Here is a 20,398-nt window from a genome sequence, read left to right as displayed (position 1 = left end):
TAGCGTTCCGCAGTCCCGCACGGCTGCCCCCGCGACGAGCGCCGCATCCCCGCGCAGTGACGCCACAACCCCGCTCGCTGGTCGCCGGCCACCGGCGACGAGCCTCAGTCCCTACTCGCCGGCCGCCAGTGACGAGCTTCCGCCTCCGCTCGCCGGCGACGAGCCTCCGTCCCTACTCGCCGCCCGCCAGCGACGAGTTTCCGCCCTACGACGTGGATCCCGTGAGTTAATCCCCTTCCCTGTTCTCGATCTCCTCTTCTTCTTCAGTTCGTAGCCGGTAGTTGCTTGATTTCTTTACTCCCCACGCCGCATCCCCACTTCGTCTTCCCCTTCCTCCCTTCGTCTTCTATTTCTGCAGTGCAATTAGTGAGTTCTTGTTGCTTGTATGCTGTGAAAGCAACTGGAGCACCTATAGCTTTGTCCATAGTGTCAAGAGAAATGCCTTAACTCCAGAGTGTGCTGAAGATTTGGTCTTTGTGCACTCAAATCTGAGGCATACAAGACAGGAGAGACAATGATGTGGGATGTAGGAGGGGATTCTTTTGATTCACTTGGTGGTATTGGCATTCTTGAAGTGGTTGACCTGTCCCTTCATAAACCTGAATTGCAAGTTGTGTCTTTTGGTTTGGATGATCCACAGGTTCATGTTGTGGATGGCAATGAAACAAATGAGGAATAGTGTCGGGGACCTAATACCGGGGTACCCCAGAAGGTGGAACCGATAACCACCGAACGTAAAAAACTTCTGGACGCATAAGGGCGCCATGTCATCCCTTGTTCGAGTGACAGGAGTTCGGTTCCGTCTCGCCCGACGCCTTGAGGACGGGCTCGGTCTCGCCCGAGGGCTGAGGGATGAGTTCCGTCTCGCCCGATCCCGGAGGGGTGGGGTCAGCCTCACCCAACGCCTTTATGGGATAACCCTGCCTCGCCCCAAAGGCTCAAGGCTAATCTCCGTCTCGCCCGACGCCTATAGGGCGGGCTTGGTCTCGCCCGAAGGCTAAGGGATAGATTCCGCCTCGCCCGATCCCGGAGGGATAAGGTTAGTCTCGCCCAGGAGATAGGGATTGGCCTCCGCCTCACCCGACGGCCCAGAACGAGCCTCGCCCTGATCGATATCTATCCTTGGTAACGATGGGTACAGGACGAGACAAGACGTTCGGGTCAACCATGACTCCAACGACCATACCCTGCGCCCTGACAGGAAGAGAACTGTCAGGGAACGACAGGACTGATGCTTAGACCCTTCCGGGCGCCGCAGAGCCCAAAAGGTATTACAGGTGCGTGCACCTCACTCTGTAGAGTTGTAGGCGCCGCCTTCAGCTCTGGGACACGGAACCCAACGAAGATATACGACAACCGCTACGCTCCAAGAACGGATTTGCTATCTCCACGAACGACGGATACTCCGTCACCACGCTATGGACCCAAGGGAGTGGGGGGCCCTCTTCCCGGCCCCTCAGGTCCTCCAAGTCAGAGAGCCTTGGCCACGGCGCTACACCGGACCCCGACCCCGAATTCTCATCATGGGAACCAGAAGGCGTGTGGAGCAAGGCTGGGGGGAGGCCCCTAAGTCAAAACCACTGTACCACAACCCATACCCTGGGGGCGGCATGCTGTGACTAATCTGACATCCTATAGAGATATCGACAACATCGTAAGCACTTATCTTCCTGCGCACTCATCAGAATGGGGGACCTGACCAGGTAAACAGGAGCCACAAGACTAGGTAGTGTACGAAACACTGAAGCTCTCACCCTTGTAAAGCCAGCCCCTTCATCTATAAAAGGGGAGGCATGTCCTCCATCAAACGGACGGGAAAAAATAGGACCGAACAATAGAACGCACTCACACACAAGCAGCTACGAAGCTCTTGACCACCTTTCAATCCTTCGATCAGAGACTTGGGACTAGTCCCTCTCTCGGCAGTTTGTATCCCTTACTATAGATCGTTTACGGTGCTAATAACACAAGCAGCAACAAACTGGACGTAGGGACATTCCGCCCGAACCAGTATAATTCCTGTGTCCTTTAGCGCACCATCTGAACCTAATGCGCATTACTATAAATTTACTTGCCGGTGCTTGTACGAAACACCGACAGTTGGCGCGCCAGGTAGGGGCTTTGCGCGTTCCAAATCAGGTCTCGGATGGCCACCCACGCAATCACCTGGGCCCCGGGCGCACACGTGCGTTTCGGCGACCTGGATTTCATCATCACATTAGGAGGAGAGCTGGCGCTGACTCACTCAGCCGCTCCATCTCCCCCTTCCATCAACCTCAGCCGTCTCAGGCTTGAGGGCCCACCGGGCAACTCCCGGGGAGTCCCGTCACCCAAGGGGGCTTCCCACGACGCCACCATGTATCCGGAAAGGTCCGTATGGAGCACCCCGACAGCGTTTCCATTCGGTCTCCGCAACGCTGCGGCGACCGCTGGCCGCCCTTGGGCGCTACGTGTGGTTCAATCACCCACGGACATCGAGTTCGTGGGGGTGATTGAGCGCGATACGGAGACCCTCTACGAGCTCCTCAACGAGAAGCCTGTATCGCTCTCCAGCTCAGATTCCGGTAGGGGGAGCCACCATCCTTCCCGAGAATGCTACATGACGCAGACCCCCGAGGGTCACGTCGAAAGCGCCTCCAGGGAAGAGGCCACCCCTACAAACAAACCTGACAGCAGATCCGGGGAAGAGGGGACAGCCCCATCTCACCTGAGGATGGAGCAGCTAAGGGCTCGTCAGCAAGAGATCGACGAGGCCGGGCAAGGGCTCGCACGGGAATACGCGGACATCAATCGCGAGATTGAACGCCGCAAAGACGGGGGGCGCGCGCGCGCCACAGCCCGCACCGTACACCAAAGGATCCTCACCGACGATGGGGCCTTTCCTCACTTTGCCCGAGCCAGCCAGAACATCGCCGCAGCAACCGCCTTGCTGCATGGCCTCCCGGAGGCCGCAACGTCCGAGGATCGACGCGCTTATCGGGAGATTCGCACGTTGCTCGAGCGTGCAGCCGCGCAGCAGGCGGAAAGTTCGTTGTCTCGACGACGTGAACCCGACACCAGCAAGCACGCGCCCTCAGTGCGTCCCACCAAGGACGCATCCGTACACCAAACACCGCCAGCCGGCGGGCAGCCCTCCGTCGTCCCTGTACATCAACGCCTCGGCCGTGGCCGCGACGTACGCAGCATCATCGACGCCCGGAGACGTGCCCACGGCGACGAGGGAGAAGCAGCGCGCCGCGGCTATCATCCCCGACGTGGAGGGCGCTACGACAGCAACGAAGACCGAAGCCCGAGCCCCGTTCTGCCCGGCCCTCAGGCCTTTGGCCGGCACATCCTCAACGCCGCGTTCCCCCTAAGGTATCGACCGCCTACGAACATTCCTAAATATTCTGGTGAAACAAATCCCGGGCTTTGGCTCGAAGACTATCGGCTTGCGTGTCAGGCCGGTGGTGCGAGTGATGATAATTTTATTATTCGCAATCTCCCGCTGTTCTTGGCCGACTCGGCACGAGCATGGCTGGAGCACCTACCGTCCAATGCTATTCAGAGTTGGGCGGATCTAACTGAGATCTTCGTGGGTAATTTCCAGGGCACGTACAAACACCCTGGAAACCCATGGGACCTCAAGAACTGCCGTCAGAAGGCCGATGAAACCCTCCGCGGGTACATCCGGCGCTTCTCCCGACAGTGCAACGAGCTCCCAAACGTCGCCGACGCCGACGTGATAGGAGCCTTTCTGTCCGGAACGACCTGCGAGTCCCTGGTCCACAAGCTAGGACGCAGGGGCCCGCGAACTACCAAGGAACTTCTGGACATCGCCACCAGTCACGCCTCTGGAGAAGAGGCGGTCGGAGCCATCTTTGATCGCTCCGACGGAAAGACAAGGCGGGACGAGGGCGCCAGCGAAGGCGCCTCCAACCGTCCCGCCAAAGGGAAAAGTAAGAAGCAGCGGCGCGACAACTCGCTCGTGGCCGCAGCCGACCGCAAAGGTGGCCGGAAACCCACGGAGGGCACTCCGAACCACTTCGAGAAAATGCTCGAGGGGCCATGCCCAAACCACGCCTTCCCGGCCAAGCACCTATACAAGGAATGCGGCCTTATGCGCAAATACTTGGCCGGGGGCCTGAACAAGGAGGAGAAGGGGAAGGAGCCTGTTCCCACCATTGATGACACGGAGGAGAAGGACGACGCCTTCCCAACACCGACCGGTGCCCTCATGATCTTCGGAGGATCAGCGGCCTACGACTCTAGGCGCCGCCAGAAGGTCGCACGTCGAGAGGTCTATACCGCTGGACCGGCTATGCCAGCTTATCTCCGGTGGTCGGAATCCGCCATAACCTTCGACCGGTCCGACCATCCAGATGCCATCCCACACCCGGGGAGGTATCCGCTTGTCGTCGACCCAATCGTCGGTCCAAAGCGGCTCACCAAGGTACTGATGGATGGGGGCAGCGGCCTCAACATCATGTACGCCAAGACGCTCGACGAGATGGGCGTCGACCGAACGCACCTCCGTCCCGTCCGAGCACCTTTCCATGGCGTCGTGCCTGGAAGGCAAGCTGTGCCACTAGGGCAGATTGACCTGCCCGTCACCTTTGGGGATCGATCCAATTACCGAACTGAGACCCTCACCTTCGATGTAGTGGGATTCCCGGGGACTTTCCACGCCATTCTGGGGCGACCATGTTACGCGAAGTTCATGGCCGTACCCAATTACACATACCTGAAGCTGAAGATGCCAGGTCCCCGTGGGATCATCACCATCGGCACCTCCTTCCAGCGTGCTTACGAGTGCGAGGTCGAATGCTGCGGACACGCATCCGCGGTCATCGCGTCCGAAGAGCTCGCCACCCTCAGGGAGGAGGTCATTGAAGGGACACCCGACGCAAAGAAGTCGTCCGGATCATTCGAATCAGCAGAGGGTTCCAGGGACGTCCTCTTGGATCCCAGTAGCTCCGAGGGCAAAAAAGTCCGAATCGGGACCGCGCTCTCCTCCGCATAGGAAAGCGCGCTCGTCGACTTCCTCCGCGCTAACAAGGACATCTTTGCGTGGAAACCCTCGGATATGCCGGGCATCCCGAGGGAGGTCGCCGAGCATACCCTCCAGATCCTCCCGGGCTCCAAGCCGGTGAAGCAACGCCTGCGCCGCTTCGACGAGGAGAAACGTAGGGCCATCGGCGAGGAGATAGCCAAACTACTGACCGCAGGATTCATTAAGGAAGTATAGCACCCAGAGTGGTTAGCAAATCCTGTTCTTGTCCGAAAAAAGAGTGGGAAATGGAGAATGTGTGTTGATTATACTGGTCTCAACAAAGCGTGTCCAAAGGATCCATTTCCTTTGCCCCGAATAGACCAAATAGTCGATTCCACCTCGGGGTGCGAAACCCTCTGTTTCCTTGACGCATACTCAGGCTACCATCAGATCACGATGAAAGAGTCCGACCAGCTCGCAACATCTTTTATCACGCCCTTCGGATCATTTTGCTACGTTTCAATGCCGTTTGGTTTGAAGAACGCTAGGGCGACGTACCAGCGCTGTATGCTTAGTTGCTTCGGAGACCTCATCGGGCGAACCGTTGAGGCCTATGTCGACGACATCGTAGTCAAATCCAAGCGGGCTGACCACCTTGTCGCCGACCTTGAACGCACCTTTGCGAAACTCCGGGCGAACGGCATCAAGCTCAATCCCGAAAAATGTGTTTTCGGAGTCCCGAGGGGCATGCTGCTCGGCTTCATCGTCTCCGAGCGTGGCATCGAAGCCAACCCAGAGAAGATATCGGCCATCACGAGGATGGGCCCGATCCAAAACATAAAGGGGGTTCAGCGGATCACAGGGTGCCTTGCCACCCTCAGCCGATTCATTTCACGCCTCGGCGAACGAGGACTCCCCCTTTATCGACTTCTGAAGAAAACTGACCACTTCGAGTGGACAGCCGAGGCTCAGGAGGCACTTGACATGGTTAAACAATTTTTAACTAAGCCACCGGTCCTAGTTCCTCCACGCGATGGAGAATCTCTCCTACTATATATATCAGCCACCACCCAGGTGGTTAGCTCCGCCTTAATAGTAGAGCGAGAGGAGGAAGGGCACACCTTCAAGGTGCAGCGCCCTGTATATTTCATCAGCGAAGTGCTATCCGACTCCAAAACCCGCTACTCCCAGATCCAGAAACTCCTCTACACCGTCCTCATCACCAAAAGGAAGCTACGCCACTACTTCGAGTCACACCCCATGACAGTAGTGACGTCGTTCCCCCTCGGCAAGGTCATTCGTAGCCATGACGCTACGGGAAGAACCGCAAAGTGGGCGCTCGAGCTGATGGATCAGGGCATTTCTTATGTCCCCCGAACGGCGATCAAATCTCAGGCACTGGCTGACTTCATCGCGGAGTGGACCGAGGTCCAGATGCCACCAACAGCCGTCGATCAAGAGTACTGGATAATGTACTTCGACGGATCGCTGATGAAGAAGGGCGCCAGAGCAGGACTAGTCTTAGTATCCCCCCTCGGGGTCCACATGAGGTACATGGTTCGGCTTCATTTTCCCTCATCAAACAACACTGCAGAATACGAAGCGCTCATCAACGGCCTACGAATCGCCATCGAGCTGGGCATCCGACGCCTTGACATCAGGGGCGACTCTCAGCTGGTCGTCAACCAGGTCATGAAAGAGTCGGGCTGCCACGATACCAAGATGGAGGCATACTGTCAAGAGGTCCGACGTCTGGAGGACAAGTTCGACGGCCTCGAACTCAATCATATCCCCAGGCGCCTCAACGAAGCGGCCGACACACTCGCAAAAGCGGCATCCAGCCGAGAGCCGGTTCCAACAGGCGTCTTCGCTAGTGACCAACACAAACCCTCGGTACGCTACACGGGGTCGAAACAAGCCGACGATGGCCCTTCTAGTCCGACCCCCAAGGCCGATCCGCCAACTGTTCCTCCCGACCCCGAGGTCATGGAGCTTGAAGAAGACCCAGCAACGGAGTCTGATCCTCCCAATGACTGGAGAACGCTTTACATCGACTATCTCCTCCACGATGTACTACCAACCAACGAGACAGAAGCCCGACGGCTCACGCGACGCGCCAAATCCTTCGTTCTTGTAGAGGGCGAACTCTACAAACGAAGTCACATCGGAATTCTTCAGCTTTGCATCCCTGGCGAACAGGGAAAACTCCTACTGAGCGACATCCACGGTGGGGCATGCGGACACCATGCCGCACCAAGAACCTTGGTTGGGAAGGCATTCCGACAGGGTTTCTATTGGCCCACCGCAGTAGCCGATGCCGAGCAAATTGTACGCACCTGCGAAGGGTGCCAATACTACGCTCGGCAAATACACCTCCCGGCCCAGGCTCTCCAGATGATCCCCATCACATGGCCCTTCGCGGTCTGGGGGCTTGACCTGGTCGGGCCTCTTAAAAAAGCGCCCGGAGGCTTTACCCACTTGCTTGTCACCATAGACAAGTTCACAAAATAGATTGAAGCTCGGCCAGTATCCACAATCAAATCCGAGCAAGCTGTGCTGTTCTTTCTCGACATCATCCATCGCTTTGGAGTACCGAACTCCATCATCACAGACAACGGCACGCAGTTCATCGGTAGGAAATTTGTTCGTTTCTGTGACGAACAACACATCCGAATCGATTGGGCAGCCGTCGCGCACCCCCGGACGAACGGATAGGTCGAGCGCGCAAACGGCATGCTCCTTCAAGGCCTCAAACCCAGAATTTTCAACCGGTTGAACAAATTCGGCGCGCGTTGGCTCGCTGAGCTCCTGGCTGTGCTCTGGAGCCTTAGGACGACTCCTAGCCGGGCCACCGGCTACACACCCTTTTTCATGATCTACGGCTCCGAGGCCGTTCTCCCGACGGACCTCGACTATGGAGCGCCAAGAATCAGAGCATATGACGCTAAGGGAGCCGGGGCATCTCACCAAGACGCCATGGACCAGCTGGACAAGGCCCGCGACATTGCCCTCCTCCATTCAGCCAAGTACCAGCAAGCGTTGCGGCGGTACCACAGCCGACGGGTGCGGGGTCGAGCCTTCAACGTCGGAGACCTCGTCCTCCGTCTTGTACAGAGCAACAAGGATCGTCACAAACTCTCCCCGCCCTGGGAAGGGCCCTACATCATCGCGGAAATACTTCGCCCAGGCGCCTACCGGTTGAAAACCATCAAAGGGGAGGTCTTCGCCAACGCCTAGAACATTGAGCAGCTACATCGTTTCTATCCTTAAAATAAGCTTACACTTTTCTTTATCAGTTTTTGTCTTAATAGAACCCCGATCCATAGTGATTTCCGACCCCTACAAATCGTGAGGGGACAGATCTCACTCAGGGGCTGGCATGTGATCGTAACATATGTTATGTGTAATACAAGTATCGCGCTTGCAAAAAATCCCTGTGTTATACTTACAAACATTCTATAAATTTTCCATTCGCCTCGTAAATGAGTCTCGAGGGCTAAGATCTTGGGAGCTAATTCTGAATACAACTGGTAGGATTGCGAGACACCCACGCCCCAGCGGCTGCAACCTCTTTGCTCACCAGTTCAATCAGAATTAGTTTGCCCACGTTCCTAGCCTCCTGTGACTTAGACCATGAGAAGAGTTGGAAAGCGCTAAAATGACTTGCCACAAGCAAAGGATGTAATTTTGTTCATTTTTGCATGAATTCACCACTTACAAAGCGATGTCATTACAAAAAAGGAACAATATACCCTGAAGATTGTTTACTCGGGGGCTTCCCCACAACGTTATTTCATTACAGTCTCGGCTCAGCTCTACCACAAGTGCTACTACGATCGCCGTACCACGCTCTCCATCGGCGACGTCGAGGGCATGTACACGGGCCAGTTCGTCCACTGCGGCCGCCGTGCCACGCTCTCCATCGGCGACGTCGAGGGCATGTACACGGGCTAGCTCATCTACTGCGGGCGCCGTACCACGCTCTCCATCGGCGACATCTTCGCTGGACCCTTGAAGGCGCCACCATCTATGACGCCTCCGCCGGAGCGTCCGGGGACTACGCCATCGTCGTCAGCCGCAACCCCGGTAGCAACGCCACCGTCATGGCGTCTGGGGACTATGCCATCATCCCCAGCCATAGCCCTGACAACGGTGTAGGGGCAGGAAACGCCTCCAGCCAAGGGAGGAGCGCAGCGAACGACGGCGCAGTCAACGACGCACGACACCCACCGACGCCTTTTCTCCTTCAGCAGCAGCGACTCCTCACCAAGGGCCGCGCGTACCATCTCATCTACGTTGGATAACCTCCGACTCGACATCACGCACCAGAATCACGAGCAAGTTTGTAAGTTCTCTATCTCTCTCTGGCATTACTCTTCCTCACTCAGGAACCACCGCGACGCACAGACGCGTTGGACGGAAAGGAAGAAGAAGGAGAGATAGCGGCTCGGAGGCAAAAGGGGAGGTGGGATGAGAACTCCTCTCCCCCTCCCTATTTAAGGAGGAGGCGCAGTAACTAAGGAAAGGCGAAAGGTCGGACGAAAAACCCTCTCCCTTCCCCTTTTTTAATACGCAATCAATGCTGATTGATATCTGAGGGGACGCGCCGGAAGTGACGGGACGAACCCCGGTCTACGAAGCGTCCCTCTTTGGTCAAACTGAACACTGCCAGGGTATGGCCCGCCACTGACCCGCTCCGGACGCGGCGATTAAGGCACCCACATAGGCAGACAACTTTTTCGCCTTCCCATGCAGGACCACGGACGACCCGATGACGGGACCCTTCAGATCTCCTGGGTCGACCGTTCGGCTCAGAAGACACGACCAAAGAAAGATAAGCCTCTCAGTTTTCTCACTTTATACGTTAAAATTCGTTCGCAAGATTCCGACCCCGTCAAATAGCAGGGACGCGAGCATCACTCGGGGGCTGTCGAGGATGACTACCAGTCTAGACATCCTCTTCACCCGACCCCTCCGTACGCCCGAAACTAAGGGCGCGACATACAGGCACAAAGCTTTGAGTAAAACTGGATGAACTAGCAAACCCTACGCCCCGATAGCTATGGTGTTTCTGTTTACCAGAAAAATCCTACTCAACGCCCCTCGCGTCTCTAGTTTCGACGTCGGCCCTCTCAATGAAGGGATCGGAGGGGTCCGCCTACAGAGTCTCCCCCAAAGGAGAAGCTGTCAGGCTGCCCAAGTTAATCGAATGGCTCGGATCGTCACCGAGACACGAAAACAAAGAATAGCAATTCTTACGCAGGTTTTTTCAACCTCGTCACAAACGTCGGGGCCCGAACCCATCTGCTAGGAGCTTTTCCGCCACTCACATCACCAAGGTAACGTTACCAACCCCGCCTTTATTTTCAATTAAATATTGCATTCAAAACATTCTCATTCGATATAGGCAACCATAGGCTGAGGTTCGAAGGCCGGCCCGCGAGGGCTCGAGGCCGCCTCACGCCAAACAGGGCCAGGGAGAGATAACCAAGACGAGCCCCAGCGGCCCTGCCCGATCCCGCTCAGAAGCGAACCGGGACGTCTCGACCTTCTCTCGTTCGATTCTAACCTTGAGCCAAACCCACAGAATCTCCATCGAGGAGAGGCCATCGGGCCCCCTGAGCTTATCGAACGACTCAGGCATCTGCCGGGAGGCGGGTTAAGAAGTTGTGGAGTGCCACCAGAGGGCTCTGCCGATCCCATCAGCAAATGATGGACCCGGATTCCACACGAACGTACCCGTTAGCGAGCTCGTTGAGCATGGTACTCAAGCCGTCGAGGCAAGTGTCGTTCACTCAGCCCCTCTGATTGCGAAAACCGAGGACGGGGTAACACGCAAATAACGGCCGACCCCCATCAGACCCTAACAAGGCTCGAGGGCTCGGGCCAAACAATGCAGGAGCAAAGGCCCCACCTTGCCGAGCCCATAGAGTCCCCAGTTGGGATTTCTGTTGGAAGGCAGGGCAGGGATTATTGCGAGGACATCCATTGTCACCAAAACCACGATTCCGGTCTCCAGTAACACCCGACCCTAGGCAGGTGCGGGGGTCGGACCTTACTCGGGGGCTGTTAAGGTACGGCTACCTCCTCAATCTCCTCACATTATAATCAGCGGCATAATTCAGGGGAACATATTGGTAAGACCGTAAAAATCAAATCGCAAAAAATCAAACAAAACGAAATTAAGACGCAAAAGCACGAAAGGCGTCCAGACTCGAAAAATACCGACACTTGTCCACATATTACATATAAGCTATTCTCAAAATTGTTCGACTAATTACTCCCGCGAAGGGAGAACCATTTCTTTCAGACTATCTGCCAGGTTCTTCGCAAGAGGAGCGACCATCTTCTCCATTTCCTCCAGCTCTTCATCCTCGTAGGTGGACGGAAAGCCTTCGCTCATCACCCTCAGGTTTATTTCCTTCTCATAATGGGCGTGGGTGACGGTGAAGGCCTAGGTAATCCCGGCGTGAAAGGCACTCTCCTCAAGTTGGCCCACCCGAGCCGTGATACCTCCGACACGAGCCGCGAGCGGGCTGGTCTCCACAGGCTCCGTCACATTCAGGGCGTTAAGGACCACCCCGACCGTAGCTTGTAGAAGATCATGCTCATCGCTCTCCGCCTGAAGGGCCCTGCGCGTATAGGTAGCCTCTTTCTCCAGCTTGGCGGCGACGTTCTCGGCACTCAACTTTCCTTTCACCGCGTCATCAAGCTCCGCCCAGAGAGAGCGGACCACCCCGACGTCCTCGTCCACCTTCTGCTGGAGGGCTGTGGCCCTACTCTCGGCCTTCTGCCGGAGGTCCCGCTCCATCTCCAGCTCCTTTAGGATTTCGCTGGCCTTCTCATTAGCCGCGGCATTCCTCTGCAGCAGCTCGTCTCGTTCTTTTTGGAGTTTGGCAATCTCCTCTCCATCCAGCTTAGACCTCACCGACAGGTCCTCGAACATCCCGTGCGCCTCCTCCGCATCCTGACGCGCCTGGGCCTCCCGCTCTTGGACGATAGCAAGCTGGGCGGCCATGTTTGCTCGCAGCCGGGCCTCCTCGGAGAGGCGATCCCGCTCTACCTTCTGCTCACGGAGGAATTGGGATTTTTTCCGGCTACGAGCAACAAGAATCTGAAGAAGAAGAAGACTGATATCAGAAATGCGAGAATCCACAAACACACGAAGAAAGAAAAAAGAAAGTCCAGAGAATACCTGAGAGGTAGGGATAATGATCTCACGAAGGGCTCCTCTGGCCTGGTCCAGGGCGTTCAGCATGGTCGAAATCCCGACGTCAAGACCCTCTCGCTCCATACTCTCGGAATGATCATCGAGCGAGAAAAGAGCCGACGTCGGGTCCTGAGCAGCCATCCACTGGAGCGGCGGCTCCCCCCGCGCAGGGGAGCGGCTTCCTCCCGACAAGGGGGCCGGTGGCGGCTCCCTCCTGACCCTGTGTGGCACCACCGCCGCACTCAAGGACCCTCCGGATGGACCCTCCTCCGTCTGGACCGCTTCGGGCGCCACGGGCGGATCCACATGGGCACCTGGTGGCGCGGATTGCACCACGCCCTCGGGTGCCACCACGACCGCGCCCGGCTGATCCTGGCTCGGCGCAGTCACGATCACCTTCACCGGCGGTATGCGGTCCTCGGCCAGCTCTTCCACGCCCGCCGTGGAAGAAGCCGCTCGCCCAGTGGCCTCCGCGGGCGTGGGAGCCACCATGGACGCCGTCGGTTCGGCCAACGCGGCCCCAACATCGGCACCACCCCTGCCCGAAACAGGGGTGACTCCAGGCGACGCTGTCTGTCCCGCTTGAAGGGCGAGACTCTTCTTGGGCGCCAGCCCCAGGGGGTGACCCGTCCGCAAGTACCTACACAGAGGTAATAACCGTTAAGTCAAAATAAAAATGGAAAAAAGATGAAAACAGAGGAGTCAAGAGCTTACGTTGACGTCCTCGGCCGACAGAAGCGTTTTGGGGACGGATCCCTAGATCCCTGCCCTGACTCGTCCGGACGGGACCGTTTCATACCTGCCCCCTGCCCCGGGGCAGGGGGGTTCATCTCGTCGGGCGCAGCGCCGGAGTCGCTCCCCTCCATCGTCTCACCGGGCGCGGCACCAAAGCTGGGCGCGGCTCCAGTACCACCCCCCTCCACGATCGCCTCAAGGTCGGCGGCAACAAGCCCGGCGTCCCCCATCCACCGATCCTCGGCCGGCACGCCGTGCGAAGCGGCGGATTCGCCGGCCTCCACCGACCTCATTGATTCACTTCCCTCTGCGTGAAAAGCAAAGGGCCCCTGCACGGGTGGGTGGCCACTTGTCAGCATTTCCTCATCCTCCAGGACGCCCCAATCCACGTCGACGGCTACCTCGTCGTCACCGTCGTCATCATCATCATCGTCGTCATCCTCACTGCTCACGTCCTCTCCCCGATCCCGTGCCTCCTGCTTCAGTCGTTTCGCCTTCTTCATCTCCTCCTTTGCCTTCTTGTCCCGCTCGGCCGCGAGTCGATTCGCCGCCGCCATAGCCCTGTCCTTCGGCAGTGGAGCCGGACTATCCTTGAAGACTAGCCCCCTCGGCTAGCCCCAACATCACAAAAGCAAGTATTAAAAAGGGAGATTCAGGAGAAAGAAAAGAGTGCAGGGGAAGAGGGCTTACGAATTCGAAGAACCCAGGCTCCGGCCGCATTGGAGGATGCCCGGGCACCGGATACACGATGTCGAGGACCATGCCGGCAGAATCCCTCGTCGGCTCCGTCGCTTCCTTGACACGCTGCGCCACTTCCGAATAAGGGAGCGCCTCGTCAACGAGCACCGTTCCCTCGAACGACATCCCTGGCATCATCCGATGCAGGGGAAGCACGCGCGCCATCAGTGGCGCCACCCTCCTCGCGTGGTAAGCACCAATAATCCCCGACCCCTTTACACCCCGACCCTTCAGGGCATGGAGGGCGGAGAGAAGGTCGGAGATGTGCTTCTTGTCTTTAGTCTGGACGCCCCAGCCCCATGACGCCGGAGCATCCACAATAAGACGTCCGGTGTACTTCGGTAGGGGGGCACTCGCATCATCCCTAACATAAAACCATTGCGAATGCCATCCCTTGTTGGATGTGGCCAGACACATGTACGGGTAACCCTTCGATCGGGTATGGCGTAGGTGAATGCTGGCACACCCCATCGGTGCGTCTACTTCTTTCCCCCCAATCTTCCTCCTCGACAGACTAACGCTAAAGAAATGCCGCCACAGATCAAAATGGGGATCGATCCCCAGGAAACCCTCGCACAGGGCAACAAACGCTGCCATATGCTGTATCCCATTGGGAGTTAGATGCTGCAGCTCTACCTCATAGTAATCTAATAGCCCCCGAAGGAATCTATGCGCGGGTACCCCGAATCCCCGCTCATGGAAGAGGGCAAAAGAGACGACATACCCTTCAGGCGGCACCGGCTCACCCTCGTCGCCAGGAAGCAACCACTCCTAGACGGCGGATTGTGGGCGGAGAAGGCCACGGCGAACGAGGCCCTCCAGACGCCGGGAAGAGATGCTTGATCTGCCCCACAACTCCATTGAGGCAGTAGGGGGGAAGGGCAGGCGCGAGCTTAACGGCGGCTGGAACACGAACGCAGGCCGGTCGACGGTGGCAATGCGGGCGTGAGGGGCTGGGAAGATTGGTGGCGGATGTCTCAGAACGCAAAGGAAGGGGAGCGAAATACGGGACCCTGGGGGCGAACCCCACGGTTTTATAGGGGGCGACGGACACGAGAAGGGCAACCGTCCGCCTCGATCTCCGAGCCTGCCACGCGCGCCCCCGCGTCGCATCGCGGGACACGCGCCCGCAGTCCCTATCTTCTTATCCCAAAAATCTCGGCGGACGGTTCGCCTTCCCCAAGCGAATCCGGACTCTCTGCCCACCGGGGAAGCGCAAGCCACAAAGGCCTGTTTCTTTTCTCTTTGGCCCACCTAGGGTCCAGCAACTCGTCGGCCAGCCCAACTAAGAAGGAATCCACGAACGATCCGCCATCAGGGGCAGAAGCACCAGTTAGGACAGCCCCGAGTCAGTCCCCAGCGAATGGGACGCCACGACCCACTCGAAAAAACACCCAGTTGATGAAAAACTAAGTCCTTCAGCCTTACCCGCGAAGGGGCCGATACAACCCCCCGGGCGACTCTACTCGAGTCACCCGGGGGCTCGGGGGCTACACCCATCGGGTGCGCTCGCGCGCACCCTCCGGCAATTTAGCTTCGGCGAAATCGAAAAACACCCTCCAGGCGGTTCTGCCCGAATCACCTAGAGTCTCGGGGGCTACTGTCGGGGACCTAATACCGGGGTACCCCAGAAGGTGGAACCGATAACCACCAAACGTAAAAAACTTCTGGACGCATAAGGGCGCCATGTCATCCCTTGTTCGAGTGACAGGAGTTCGGTTCCGTCTCGCCCGACGCCTTGAGGACGGGCTCGGTCTCGCCCGAGGGCTGAGGGATGAGTTCCGTCTCGCCCGATCCCGGAGGGGTGGGGTCAGCCTCACCCGACGCCTTTATGGGATAACCCTGCCTCGCCCCAAAGGCTCAAGGCTAATCTCCGTCTCGCCCGACGCCTATAGGGCGGGCTCGGTCTCGCCCGAAGGCTAAGGGATAGATTCCGCCTCGCCCGATCCCAGAGGGATAAGGTTAGTCTCGCCCAGGAGATAGGGATTGGCCTCCGCCTCACCCGACGGCCCAGAACGAGCCTCGCCCTGATCGATATCTATCCTTGGTAACGATGGGTACAGGACGAGACAAGACGTTCGGGTCAACCATGACTCCAACGACCATACCCTGTGCCCTGACAGGAAGAGAACTGTCAGGGAACGACAGGACTGATGCTTAGACCCTTCCGGGCGCCGCAGAGCCCAAAAGGTATTACAGGTGCGTGCACCTCACTCTGTAGAGTTGTAGGCGCCGCCTTCAGCTCTGGGACACGGAACCCAACGAAGATATACGACAACCGCTACGCTCCAAGAACGGATTTGCTATCTCCACGAACGACGGATACTCCGTCACCACGCTATGGACCCAAGGGAGCGGGGGGCCCTCTTCCCGACCCCTCAGGTCCTCCAAGTCAGAGAGCCTTGGCCACGGCGCTACACCGGACCCCGACCCCGAATTCTCATCATGGGAACCAGAAGGCGTGTGGAGCAAGGCTGGGGGGAGGCCCCTAAGTCAAAACCACTGTACCACAACCCATACCCTGGGGGCGGCATGCTGTGACTAATCTGACATCCTATAGAGATATCGACAACATCGTAAGCACTTATCTTCCTGCGCACTCATCAGAATGAGGGACCTGACCAGGTAAACAGGAGCCACAAGACTAGGTAGTGTACGAAACACTGAAGCTCTCACCCTTGTAAAGCCAGCCCCTTCATCTATAAAAGGGGAGGCATGTCCTCCATCAAACGGACGGGAAAAAATAGGACCGAACAATAGAACGCACTCACACACAAGCAGCTACGAAGCTCTTGACCACCTTTCAATCCTTCGATCAGAGACTTGGGACCAGTCTCTCTCGGCAGTTTGTATCCCTTACTACAGATCGTTTACGGTGCTAATAACACAAGCAGCAACAAACTGGACGTAGGGACATTCCGCCCAAACCAGTATAATTCCTGTGTCCTTTAGCGCACCATCCGAACCTAACGCGCATTACTATAAATTTACTTGCCGGTGCTTGTACGAAACACCGACAAATAGGAACCTGCTGTGTTGTAATAATAGTACACTTAAGTGGTTAATTGCAATGTTTTATTGTTATTAGTTTTAAATAACAATACTCTTTTGTCCTCTCCTCTCCTATCTACTTCAGAGTTCAGACTCCGGTACACTAGTAGTAGAAGGTGATGTACTGAATTACTACTGATTACTGAATACTCAAGTTTTAGTAATAATTGATTGATAGTTGATTTTTCTATGCAAATTCTGGACTTGGAGTCTTGGAGAACTCGAGAATGGACAATTGAAGAATGAAGATGCTTTCAGAGTTCCGGTCTTTGCTTTGGCTGGCAATTGCTATTGCAAGGTAATTTACTACTTTCAGTCTTTCACAATTTTAATATGCGCTATTATATATTTTTATTTAAAAAATAGTAAAACGTATTTAGGAAATTGCCCTATCCACGTCCTTCCGATACCGATAGGCATATCCGTGCTGCATAGCCCTCAGGTACCTCTTTGGCAATGTGTCCAGCAACTGGCTTGTCTGATTTCGATTGACTACGAGCAGCCTGCACTATGTCATCCATCAAGTCAACCATCACCATTCTTGGTTTTCACATGCAACACAATGTCAGCACCAACAGCCTCGTTCGCCGCCTTCTCGAGGGTCCCAATAAGATTTGCTTTCTTCTGACTGCATAAAACATGTATTTGCTTGTGCATGAAGACAATTATCGTTTCTGGAAATTTGTATCCAAGTAACCAAATATCCAGGGCAGATGATTTCAAATAACGAAGATCATCAGAAGGAGGTGGGGTAGCAATCGCAATAGCATCAGACGAACTCCAAAGATCAGACTTATACTCCTTCCAATGGTCATAGAATACCTTCAGTCGCTTACTGAAGTTCTCTAGATTAATTGTATAGGCGCCACATCCCTCTTTGGCATTACCATTATCAGCCATCTTTGTCAATCAGCTAACATTAACCAAGGCAACTGCAGAAAGAATTGATCCGAAGTTAGCAAACAAGAAAATCACAAGGTTATCCTAACAGTAAGCCATGAAAGTGTGAGCATTAAAAAATACTTGAGAACAAAACAAAAATTGTACAGGCAAATACGATGGAGCAGTAGCCATGCAGAATATGAAAATTGACAGTGGTTATCAAAATAACATTTTCCTTGTAGAAAGGAGAGCAACTTGCAAGTTACTTCAATTACAATTACTATGGATTAGCTATAGTCACAACAGGCAATAAATGTCCCAATAACAGCAACACTGCATACAAAGACGTTCCTTTTAACATAATACAAAAGGATATTTTCCTAGTCCATACTTGCAATCTTAAAAGCATATCAACTTCCACGAATCAGTTTGGGAAGGGGAATTGGAATCCAAATCCTTAGGATTTACTTCATCGAGACAGGCCCGCAGTGACTGCGAAACCATGAATAAATATCTATACAGCTGATAACGAATGTACCACACCACTTGGATCTATTACTTCAATAAATATTAAAAATGCTAGTTTTGTGTATCTATTAAGCCATGGTGGTGAAGAAAAACACTTAACGGGAGCATTACAATAATCTGGCATTTGAGACACTTATGATATGCCAATCATGTCATATAGAACAATAACATAGATTTTCAAAAGTTCCATTACTTTGCAATCTACTTAGGCCCTGTTTAGATCCATGGAGATAATAGTTAGCTGCTAATAATTAGCTCCTTGGATCCAAACAGGTCTAGCTAATAGCTAATTGTTAGTTGAATACCAAACTAACAACTATTTCACTAGCTGATCAAAACTAGCTGATAGCAGCTAATATTAGTTGTGGTCTATTAGCTAGCTAATTACTTGACAATGGATCCAAACAGGGCCTTAACTACTTAAGTTCTATTACAGCACAGCGGGTCTCAGATTCTCAAATATAGCATTCTCAGAATTAGGAAATTAACAGAAGGCATTCAGGCTTGCAATTCAGGCTCGCATCAAGTTTGTTCTTCCTCATTTGTCTCATTCTCATCCACACACCAGGCCGGAGAAATTACAAACCAAAAGACACAGCTTGCACTAGCACTACTCATATTTGGAGACATATTTGGAGGCGCCATCTATTGCATACAATAAGCATGGTAAACCCTAATCAGTACGAGGAAGTGGGGAACATGAAAAATCAAGCAACGAGAAGCCGTCAACAACTGCAGAAATAGACTAGATCGAGAATGGGAAGGGGAAAGTGGCGGACAACGAAATCAAGCAACGAGAAGTCAAGAACTGCAGAAACAGAGTAGTTCGAGAATGGGGAACGGGATGAACTCACGGGTGGTCGCCGGATAGACGTCGCGAGGGCGCAGGATCGTCCCTGGCGGCGGGCGAGCAGGGGCGGGGGGTCGTCGCCGGCGGCCGCCAAGCGTGGGCGGAGGCTCGTCGCCAGCGGCCGGCGAGCGGGGGCGAGGCTCCCTCTATGCGTCGCGTTGGAGTGCGGCAGAGGTGGCGCGAGCCGCGAGGTGGTGGCGCGCGGGCGTCGGGCGGGGGCTAAAGGCCTAGGGCCGTAGGGCGTCGGGGACACAGCAGACAAGGCCGCCGTACTGCTTGTTGAGCTGGGCCGTATCGGATATAGGCCAGATAGGTATCGGGCCACGTTCTAATATTCTTCGCGAAATTAAGTAAAAATTCGGATCGGTGGTCTATCCGTATCGGCCCATGTACTCAACATTTTTTATTCATGTTGTTAATTATATTATGGATTTTGGACTTCCAGCATGCACACCTCCTCACGTCAGTTTTTAGTCGCAAAAAAGAAAAAAAAACACAGCAGGCATTCTTCACCTACTCTAGTGCCCTCGCCCACGCCATCGCCGGTGAAACCCTAGTGTCGGTGTTTCGAATAAACACCAACTAATAAATTTATATTTGTTGCGCGTTAGGCCCGGATGGTGTACTAAAGGACATAAGATTTATACTGGTTCGGGCAGAATATCCCTACGTCCAGTCTGCTGCTGCTTGTGTTATTAGCACCGAAAAAGATTCGTAGTAGGGGGTACAAACGGTCGAGAGAGGGACATGTCCTAAGTCTCTGATGGAATGGTCGAAAGGATGCCAAGAGCTCGGTTGCTGTTCGGTTGTGTGTTGTGTGATGTGTTGTGTATGAAATCGATCCGTCCCCTTAGTGGGGTGTCCTGCTCTCCCTTTTATAAACCAAGGGGGAGCAGGGGTTACAGATGGGAGAAAGAGAAAAAACCAAAGGTAGAGACGGTCCTTCAAAGACGCCGGATCTTCCTTTTTCCTTGAGCCTGCTGACATGGCAGACCATGCCAGGGATAGCACGTTCGTTGATCCTGACATGGCCGTGTTCTGGCTTCGTTTCAGCAAGTGGTTACGTCTCATCCCACTCCGACGGACGCTGCGGCGTGCCGGGGTGCCGAGCCATGATCCTACGGAGAGCAGACGGGGAAGTGACTATACATCTATAACTGTAGATGATGCGAGTTCTCTCTTGAATTATAGCGGTTGTCGTATGCTTATGTCAGGATCCACGTCCGAGGGATGATGGTGGCGCCCACAACACTGTAAGACAAAAATCGACGCCTACAACACTGGTCGGGCTCTGCCATGTCTAGAAGGGCTTAAAGCGCCCGTCTCGTCGTATCCTGATGGTACTTTCCTGTAGGCGTGCATGGCATGGTCCTCGGTACTGTGGTTGACTCGAATGTCCTGTCTTACCCTGTGCCCGTCATTATGAAGGAGT

General features: G+C 55.0%; 1 pseudogene; it reads right to left on the bottom strand.

The window, feature by feature from the left end:
- The window catches only part of LOC136472902 (FACT complex subunit SPT16-like), a 29,122-nt pseudogene extending 9,983 nt beyond the window's left edge, over window positions 1-19,139 (bottom strand).
- Between the last annotated feature and the right edge of the window lie 1,259 nt (window positions 19,140-20,398).

The sequence above is a fragment of the Miscanthus floridulus genome, chromosome 8 (genome assembly GCF_019320115.1).
Source record: "Miscanthus floridulus cultivar M001 chromosome 8, ASM1932011v1, whole genome shotgun sequence".
NCBI lineage: Eukaryota > Viridiplantae > Streptophyta > Magnoliopsida > Poales > Poaceae > Miscanthus > Miscanthus floridulus.
The sequence above is the reverse complement of the archived record's forward strand: the minus strand, read 5'-3'. Positions and strand labels throughout refer to the sequence as shown.